A 7982-nucleotide genomic window follows, 5' to 3' on the forward strand; every position below is an offset into this window, starting at 1 on the left:
TCTCTATGAGAATAGTAAAACTTCTCAGGTTTTTCAGTTTTTGGGGAACTTGTCTCAAAATACTAGCACTATAGGAAGCACTTATATTAACTTGTTCACCTATCTTAATTTTCCTCTGCCTAGACAGAATTTTCTTTAAAAACTTGGTGTACTTTGTAACTTTCTCAATTAATTCAATCAAAGGTAGGTTAGCATTTAACATTTTGAACAAGTTTACAAACCTTACAAACTCGCCTTCATCCTGCTTTTGCTTCTCTTCTAGCCTTGAAGGGAACGAGATTTTTGCAACGATAGAATCTTTAGTTGTTTCTATATCTGGGTCAACTGTCAGTGCAACTACTTCCCCTGACTTCGGTTCATCTTCAGCTTTTAGGATTTCTTCTCAAAGACCATCCATATTCTCCAAATTTATCTCCTGATTTGGGTTTTCTAGGCTACTCAGTACTTTATTCGGTCGGAGCGCTATTGCTTTCACGTGCTCATTCCCTTCTCTACAAGGATTTTTTTTTGTGTTACTAGGAATACCTGTGCCAATTTGTCTTTTTATGTCACCCATCATGCTCATCAATTTGCTAATATGATCTTCAAGTTTTTTCAATTTTCTTTTTGAATTGGTGCACTCAAACTACACATGCTTTACATCTATTCTCATTGTAATATCCCTAAACTAGGTCTAGTAGTTTCGAGTATATTTTTCGGGTTCTGAGCGTGAATTTCTGAATTTATTGGGTTAATAGTAATTTTTAATTTAATTTAGGAGGTCAATTTTATCTAAAATTGATTAAAAAATAATCCAAAAAATGAAAAGATTTATGGAAATTTAATTTTAAAGTAATTAAATAATTATTACTGGACCTAATTAATTTTGGTCGAAAAAGAATTTTAAAATAATTTTTATTGGGGGTTAATTTGAGTTAAATTTAAATATGAATTAAATTTGATTTAATTGTAAAATAAGGGAGATTTTGAAGGGAAATGATCAATTGGTAAAATAAGAGAAATGTAGGCGAGGCCATAAGGCAAATTTCCCAATTTTTAAATTTCTAGTAGGTTGTTTTAGTTTATAGCACAATGCATCTAGCCTACTTTTCACACCATTTACATCAGATTAGAGATCGATAAATTTCATTTTCTTTGTATGGTTTTAAAGATTTATCATTAGAGAATAGATTCAAGAAATTTCCTTCCCAAAATACTCTCTTTTCACCCGAAATTATTCACAAAAGTAGCCAAAAATATTCTAAAATTTCTCAATATTCTTGAATCAAGATTTTCAATCAAAGGATTTATAATAATTCAAAGGTAATTATTATTTCTAAACTTATTTTTAAGATGATTAGAAGCATATTTACATGATTTGAGTTATAATTACATGATTTTTTTTATCAATGTCATATTTTTCAAAAGCTTAAGGTGGTTTACTGGTGGATCTTGAATTTTGAGAGGAAATCCAAAAATTAATGGATTTTACAACTCAAAATGGATCTATTAGAAGGTTTTTGATCTTATTTATCAAGATTAAACATGTTTTGTATGGTAATTTAAAGAAATTCGAATTTTATCATCTTCATGAACCGATGTTTTGGATTTTTGTGAAATTGATTTAAATGTGAAATTGATGCTTAGTATATATTTATTTGGTCTAGTATTGATGTTTGGAAGTGATTAGGAGGGCTGGAGTGATCGATTTTGTGAGGAATTGAGTTTTTGACTTGATGATACAAATTCGGTAAGGTAACTTTGAGTGAGAATTTCGTGTAGCCTAGTTGATGAAAATTTGTGTTTATTGTATCTTTTGGAAGGTGGTAATATCTATTTTATCTCTATTGAAGCTTCGAATCTTGAGCTTGGATTTGTTTGGTTGATCACTTGGCTGTGGTTGAGTTAGGTGTGTGGTGAGTGTTATTAAAAGGCGATTTGGTAAATTGGCCCTTACTTATGCTTAATTGGATGATTAATTACTAGTTGAAAATATTTAATTAAGTTTTGGTTGGTAAATTTTGTTAAGTGTTGGTAAGTGAGCATCTAGTGATTTTATTTGCTTGAGTTGATTGATTATAACGGTGAACTAAGCAAGTATGCTGGAGTTTTTGGTTCATGGTATGTTGATATTTCAATTGGTGAATGAACATTGATAATAGGTAATTGGTATGCTAGATTTAATTTGATGTTAAACTCACTATGTCACATGATTCACATATGTATTTTGGCACTTTAAGTTGAACACATTATTGACTAAAATTAAGTTATGATTGATTGATTATATTGACATTATAGCATGGTGGATCCATTGGATATAGTTGGCATGCTATAGGATTTATGAGTACTCACCATATTGATATTTTATTTGTGAGCAATAAGGCTCTAAGTGGACTGATTTGGAGTAGATAAGAGAGTGTTGAGCTTGTGTCTCCACACAATGAGACTGATTTTAGGCGATATAAGGGAGCATGTGGCCTTGGTCTGTTCAAATTGGGACTGATTTTGATTGGGAGTAAGGAGATCCGTTTATCTGATGTATGATCAACTGATCAAGCCATGATTGTATATGCCAATATAAATGTATGAAATGTTATATGCTAAATTGATGATTATATGCCATGATTAATTATGATTTTTGATACATGGTTGAGCATATGAGATTGAACTATTATAGATTGATATTGTGACTAAAAATTTGTATTTGATTGGTTTCAATTTAAGCCTGATTTGGATGCTAATTTACTCATCATTTTATTAAAATTCACTAGGCTTTTTAAGCTCACACCCTCACATTCGTGTGGCTAACCGACAGGATTGAGGAGCTGAGGAGCCGAGCAAGAGAGTTCCAAGAGATTAAGGGTCGGTAGAGACTGAGTTACACGTTTTAGAGATGTTAATCGTGCATTGTGGAACTTTCAGGACTTATTTATTTTTGGTTGTAATTGGACTTGGACATGGGACATTTTTTATTTTGGATGGTTTTATAATATCATATATGCTTGTTTGAGTTTGATTATTGAATAACTTGTAGTGTATTGTTGCTTGATAACATGGTGATTGATAACACGGTGGATGAGGCATGATGTTTACACTAACCATTGTTTAAATGAAAGCTTCCATGGAGTGGTTTACTAACGACTAAGGTACGCCACTTGTTTGAATTAACCGGTGGGTGATATGCATGAAATTGAATGTTTAATTCTTTTTAATTGGGGCTTAATTGGTGTTAATAAATTCAATTGAAGGTGTATGAATATGTATGATATTTAGTTGTAGCCAAATCGGGTTTAATTGGCCATTAAAATACTCAAAATTGGGTTTAAAATCAAATTTTTCGCACAAAAAAACTATAGTGGACTATTGGGGGTTTGAATTCTAGTCTTTTTAAATTGGTTCTCTAGTCCGTTTAAATTACAAATTAGTCTTGTAACTTGATAAGTCTAATTAGAGTCCTAAATGACAAGGAAACTTGATTAAATTTTAGAATTAGAGTTGTAGTTGATAAAATTTGTTAGAAATGCACTCAATTTAATATTTGGGTATAGTATTGATAGTTTGAAATTGTTACAATTTAGTCCTTAATGATAAAACTTGAATTAAACATAGAAAATAAACTCAAATTAAGCTAAAATTTTTAAGGCGTATAGAAATTGACTAAAAGAGGGTTGGTAAATGTATAAATCTAAATTCGGGTTAGTGCAACCGTAGGCAGTAGGATGATAAAAATGTCCTTAGGTTAAATTACTTATAAAAAGTTTAAAATTGGTTCATAAATTACTTCCGCATTAATAAATAACTAATAAATGGATAAGTTTGAGGTGTTATAAGGTCGGGGTGTGTCTTGGGAGGTCTTTAGCTGGAGAGTCACTTAGGTGGCTAATGTAACACTTCAAATTCAAGTCGGTTTGTCCCGATCAGGTTAGGGGTGTCACACTCATTGACTACATCTCCACCTTGATTCTATCCAAACATTGACCACATACAATATGGGCATTTGGATTAGACCTTTCCTGGGGTTTCTGTAAATAAGAAGGTTGATAGTTAGAATTTTTAACTTGGTTCGAGCTATTACCTCTTTCTTGGTTTCCTCCCCATTTAAAATTCAGGTGATCTCTTCATCTGGGATTATATGTATTCAAATAGGGGTTTCCACCCCTAATTCCGATGTAGTTCACATCTTCAGTAGGATTATTAATATGGTGCAAGTGTGGTTTGTCTCCTCTATACACAAATGGTGCATTCTTTTCACCATCTATTCGATAGATTCTTTGCACTAGTCGTTGACATCTGTCATCTTCCTAAATAGCCTTCACCTTAGATGGTTTTTGGCCATATGTATATCATTCAGTTGGCCACTGGCATGAATTCATCTCCATACTTTCTATTAATTTGTACGCATCCTCGTACGTTCTGTTTATTAAGGCTCCTCCTACTGCTCCATTTAATCCTGAACTCGAATGCACGTCTAACCCCTTGTAGAAAATTTACAGTCGTAACCACTCAGACAATCCGTGTTGTAGGCATTTCTGAATTAAAATCTTAAAATGCTCTCATGCTTCGTGAAAGCTTTCATCTTCTAACTATTTGAACATCAAAATTTCCCTTCTTAGTTGGATCGTCTTGCTAATGATGAAGAACTTTTGTAGGAATTTCCCTGCGAGTTCGTCCCATGTCGTGATTGATCCTAGTGCTTGCGAATCTTGCCAAGAAAAGACATTATCGATTAATGAAAAGGGGAACAATCAAAGACGAATAGCGTCATCAATGACCCATTGTATTTGAAGGTATCACAAAGCTGAAGGAACCATTTTAAATACCGGGTTAGATCTTTTTCATTCTTCCACAAAACTGCAAATTGTTCTAGATCATTTAGATCATAAGTGGCTTAAACTTGAAATTATTGGCCGTGATAGCTGGCCTTGTTATACTCCCTTGAACCATTTCCAATTAGTAGCACATACTTTCTCAGAGTCCTCTCGTTACGCATCATGTTTATATTTGCGAGTAGTTGTGGTGGTGGTGGTGGTAGATAGTCTAGATTGTTATTGTTAGCCTCGTTGAATAGTGGATTCCTGCATGGTGGTAGATTCCTCTAGCAAGTAACTGATTCTACATTGGCTACTACTACTGCTACTACTGTCGACGATTTTTTTTCATTATTCTCTTTAGATTTGTGACTGGCTCTATAGGTGTTCTCTTACTATGAGTCATGCACTAAACCCGAAAAGATAAAATTAGTAGAAAACAAGAAAGTTAAATTTGTAACTATAAGCACAAAATTTTCTAATTAATCTATTCCTATGTAAAAATAAAAACTAATATAGTGACGTTGCCTCCCGGCAACGACGCCAACAACTTGACCGCCTCTAGACATACCAACATCCAGAGTAGAAATCCTGCACAAAAGATGTGAAAAAGCAGTATCTATACGTATAAGGTTCAGATTGTAATATAGTTACAACGGAGTAGGTAAGTACTCCAAGGATCGTACCCAAGGGAGGCTAGCACTAAATTAATTCTAATCTAAACATAAATAGATCTAATTAGTACTTTATTCGAATTATAGTACGAAGAATTAAACGAAAGGTTTTTATAGACTATACTAAAAATAATAAAAAAGGAAATAAATGAAAAGTAAATAAATGAAAAAAACAAGAAATCAAATAATCGGATAAGAATTAAATCTAGGCATGGGTGATTAGCTCGCATTGGTAGTCATAATCAACTTTTGTCTTGAGCTTTCTTGTTCAATCAACTAGTCAATACCCTTGTAGGAGATTCTTATACGTCTACTAAAAGACTGAGTTGGGAGAACTGCTTATCTTTCGAATTCATTGTACAAACTAGTTCAGGTTAATGTAACATCTCGTTTTTAGTGAAATTGGAACAGTGGTTTTGGGACCACAAATTTGAAGTAAAAAATTTAGTTTATTATTATTTTATTGTCTACAGTATGATAGTAATACCTTGTAAAAAATTTTTTAAGAAATTTTACCGTTTACATGCTCAATTTGATAAAAAGGACTAAATCGCGTAAATTGCAAAAGTAGTGTTCTAGTAGCTAAAGGTATTAAATAGCTATAAAACCTTAAAGAATGAGTCCTTATGTGATAATTATACCATTTCTTATTTAAGTGGACAAATATGGGCATTAAATTAAGTGATTTGGATGTTAATTATTATGGTTAGAAAGGTAAATAAATAAAACAACTTAAATTAAATTAAAGTAAAAGAAAGATATCATCTTTCTTCTTCTTCATCAATCAAAAACAGGGCTTAAGGAAGCCATAGCCAAGTTCAAACATTCGTCCATCTCTCTCTTTGTGCATGTAAGTGCATTTTTGTCCCGTTTTTAATGATTTTTATATTTTTAGAGTCGTTGTAGCTTAATCTAGCTAGCCTAGGGACTGATTTGTAAAACTGTTTAAGGATTTAAGTTTTTCCATGAATGAATATTGGTTTCTTTTGTTGTTTGATGGTAGAAAATGGATAGTTGTTGATAGATAAACAACTTTTGTTAAGTGATCTTTGGTAAAAATGTCAAATAAGGATTAAATTGAAAAATAGAAATTGTACATGGTATAATTTGTGAATTTATGAAATATATGAACTACTATAAGTATGTAGAATAACCGGCTAGGCTTGGGTAGGGATAAAATTGCATGAATTTTATTTTCCGAGCCTAGGGACTAAATTGCAAAGAATTAAAAGTATAAGGGTAAAAGGGTAATTTTGCCAAAAATATGTTTTGGATTAAATTGAATAAATTATATGTTGAATTGAGTTAAATTTACCTGTATAGATTCTGTTAGACCTCGTACAGAGTTAGATTGGGGCAAAGAGAAAGTCTCAGATTAATAGCCTTCATATCTACGTATACTCGTTGAGGTAAGTTCGTGCAATTAAATTGTGTTTATATGTTTTTAATTGAAATATATAAATGTTATGCTTTGTCCTACATAATTACCGAGTGCATATTCGACAACGTACGATGATTGTCGAGCCTCGTTTGAACCTTAGGAATTCGTAGGATACAAGTGACATGTCATTAGGGTTACCAATTTATAGCTCGTGAGAGCATACCAATCTTCCGCTCAAATGAGCATTCCGATTCACAGCTCGTATAAGCATACATGTACATGAATTGACGTATTACAGTTAATGAGCTAGCACACTATGTGTAAGCTATCCCGAGTATCTAACGATATTCTAAACGGTTCAACGGGCAATTTTCTGATACGGAATTATATGAGTTTGATATGAACTATTACAGGTATACACATGAAATACATGGAAATGATGTTACATGATATATAGATATATGAAATGGATGATTTATGTGTATGGAACTTGTTTAATTGTTGAGCCCATCCATGATATTTGGTTCATATATGGATTTACATGGCTAATATGGTTGGTGTATATGTGCATAGGCATTTGGCCAAATTGTGTTAGGGTATGCTTTGTACTTACCTATTACTTAATTAAATGGTAAGTCAAATTCTAAGTTATACGAACTTACTAAGCTTAAATGCTTACTTTGTGTTATTTTTCGTGTTTTATAGTGAGTCAAAAGCTCGTTCAAGTTGGAAGCTTTTCGGAGCTATATCACACTATCCATCTACTCTTTCGGTACTTTTGGATGTTTAATTTTTGTTATAATGGCATGTATAGGTATTTGACTAATGTTGGCCTATATGTTTAGTTGTTGAAATGGCCATTTGTTTGGCTTGTCTTTTGGTACTTTGATGATGGTATGAGTTGGTTTTGGCATGTAAATATTAGATTTAATATGGTTGAATGATGGAAGATGAAATAATAGATGAATATGCATATTTTATATGGCTTGTGACTTGTTGAGAATTAATATTTTGTTTGAATAGCTTATATGACTATTGATACAAATTATAGAATGACATTTTGGTATAAAATAATTTTGTTTTGGTAAGTAAATTATTTGGTATGTATTGGTTCCAAAATGCATGCAAGTTAGTTGATTA

At 32.2% G+C, this 7982-nt stretch overlaps 1 non-coding gene across 1 annotated transcript; it reads left to right on the forward strand.

The window, feature by feature from the left end:
- Nucleotides 1–4488: 4488 nt before the first annotated feature.
- Nucleotides 4489–4595, forward strand: LOC121218839 (small nucleolar RNA R71). The gene has a single exon (XR_005915315.1). It is a non-coding gene; the product is annotated as a small nucleolar RNA R71 (small nucleolar RNA).
- The last annotated feature ends 3387 nt before the right edge of the window (nt 4596–7982 follow it).

This window comes from Gossypium hirsutum, chromosome D06 (genome assembly GCF_007990345.1).
Source record: "Gossypium hirsutum isolate 1008001.06 chromosome D06, Gossypium_hirsutum_v2.1, whole genome shotgun sequence".
In the NCBI taxonomy this organism is placed as follows: Eukaryota; Viridiplantae; Streptophyta; class Magnoliopsida; order Malvales; family Malvaceae; genus Gossypium; species Gossypium hirsutum.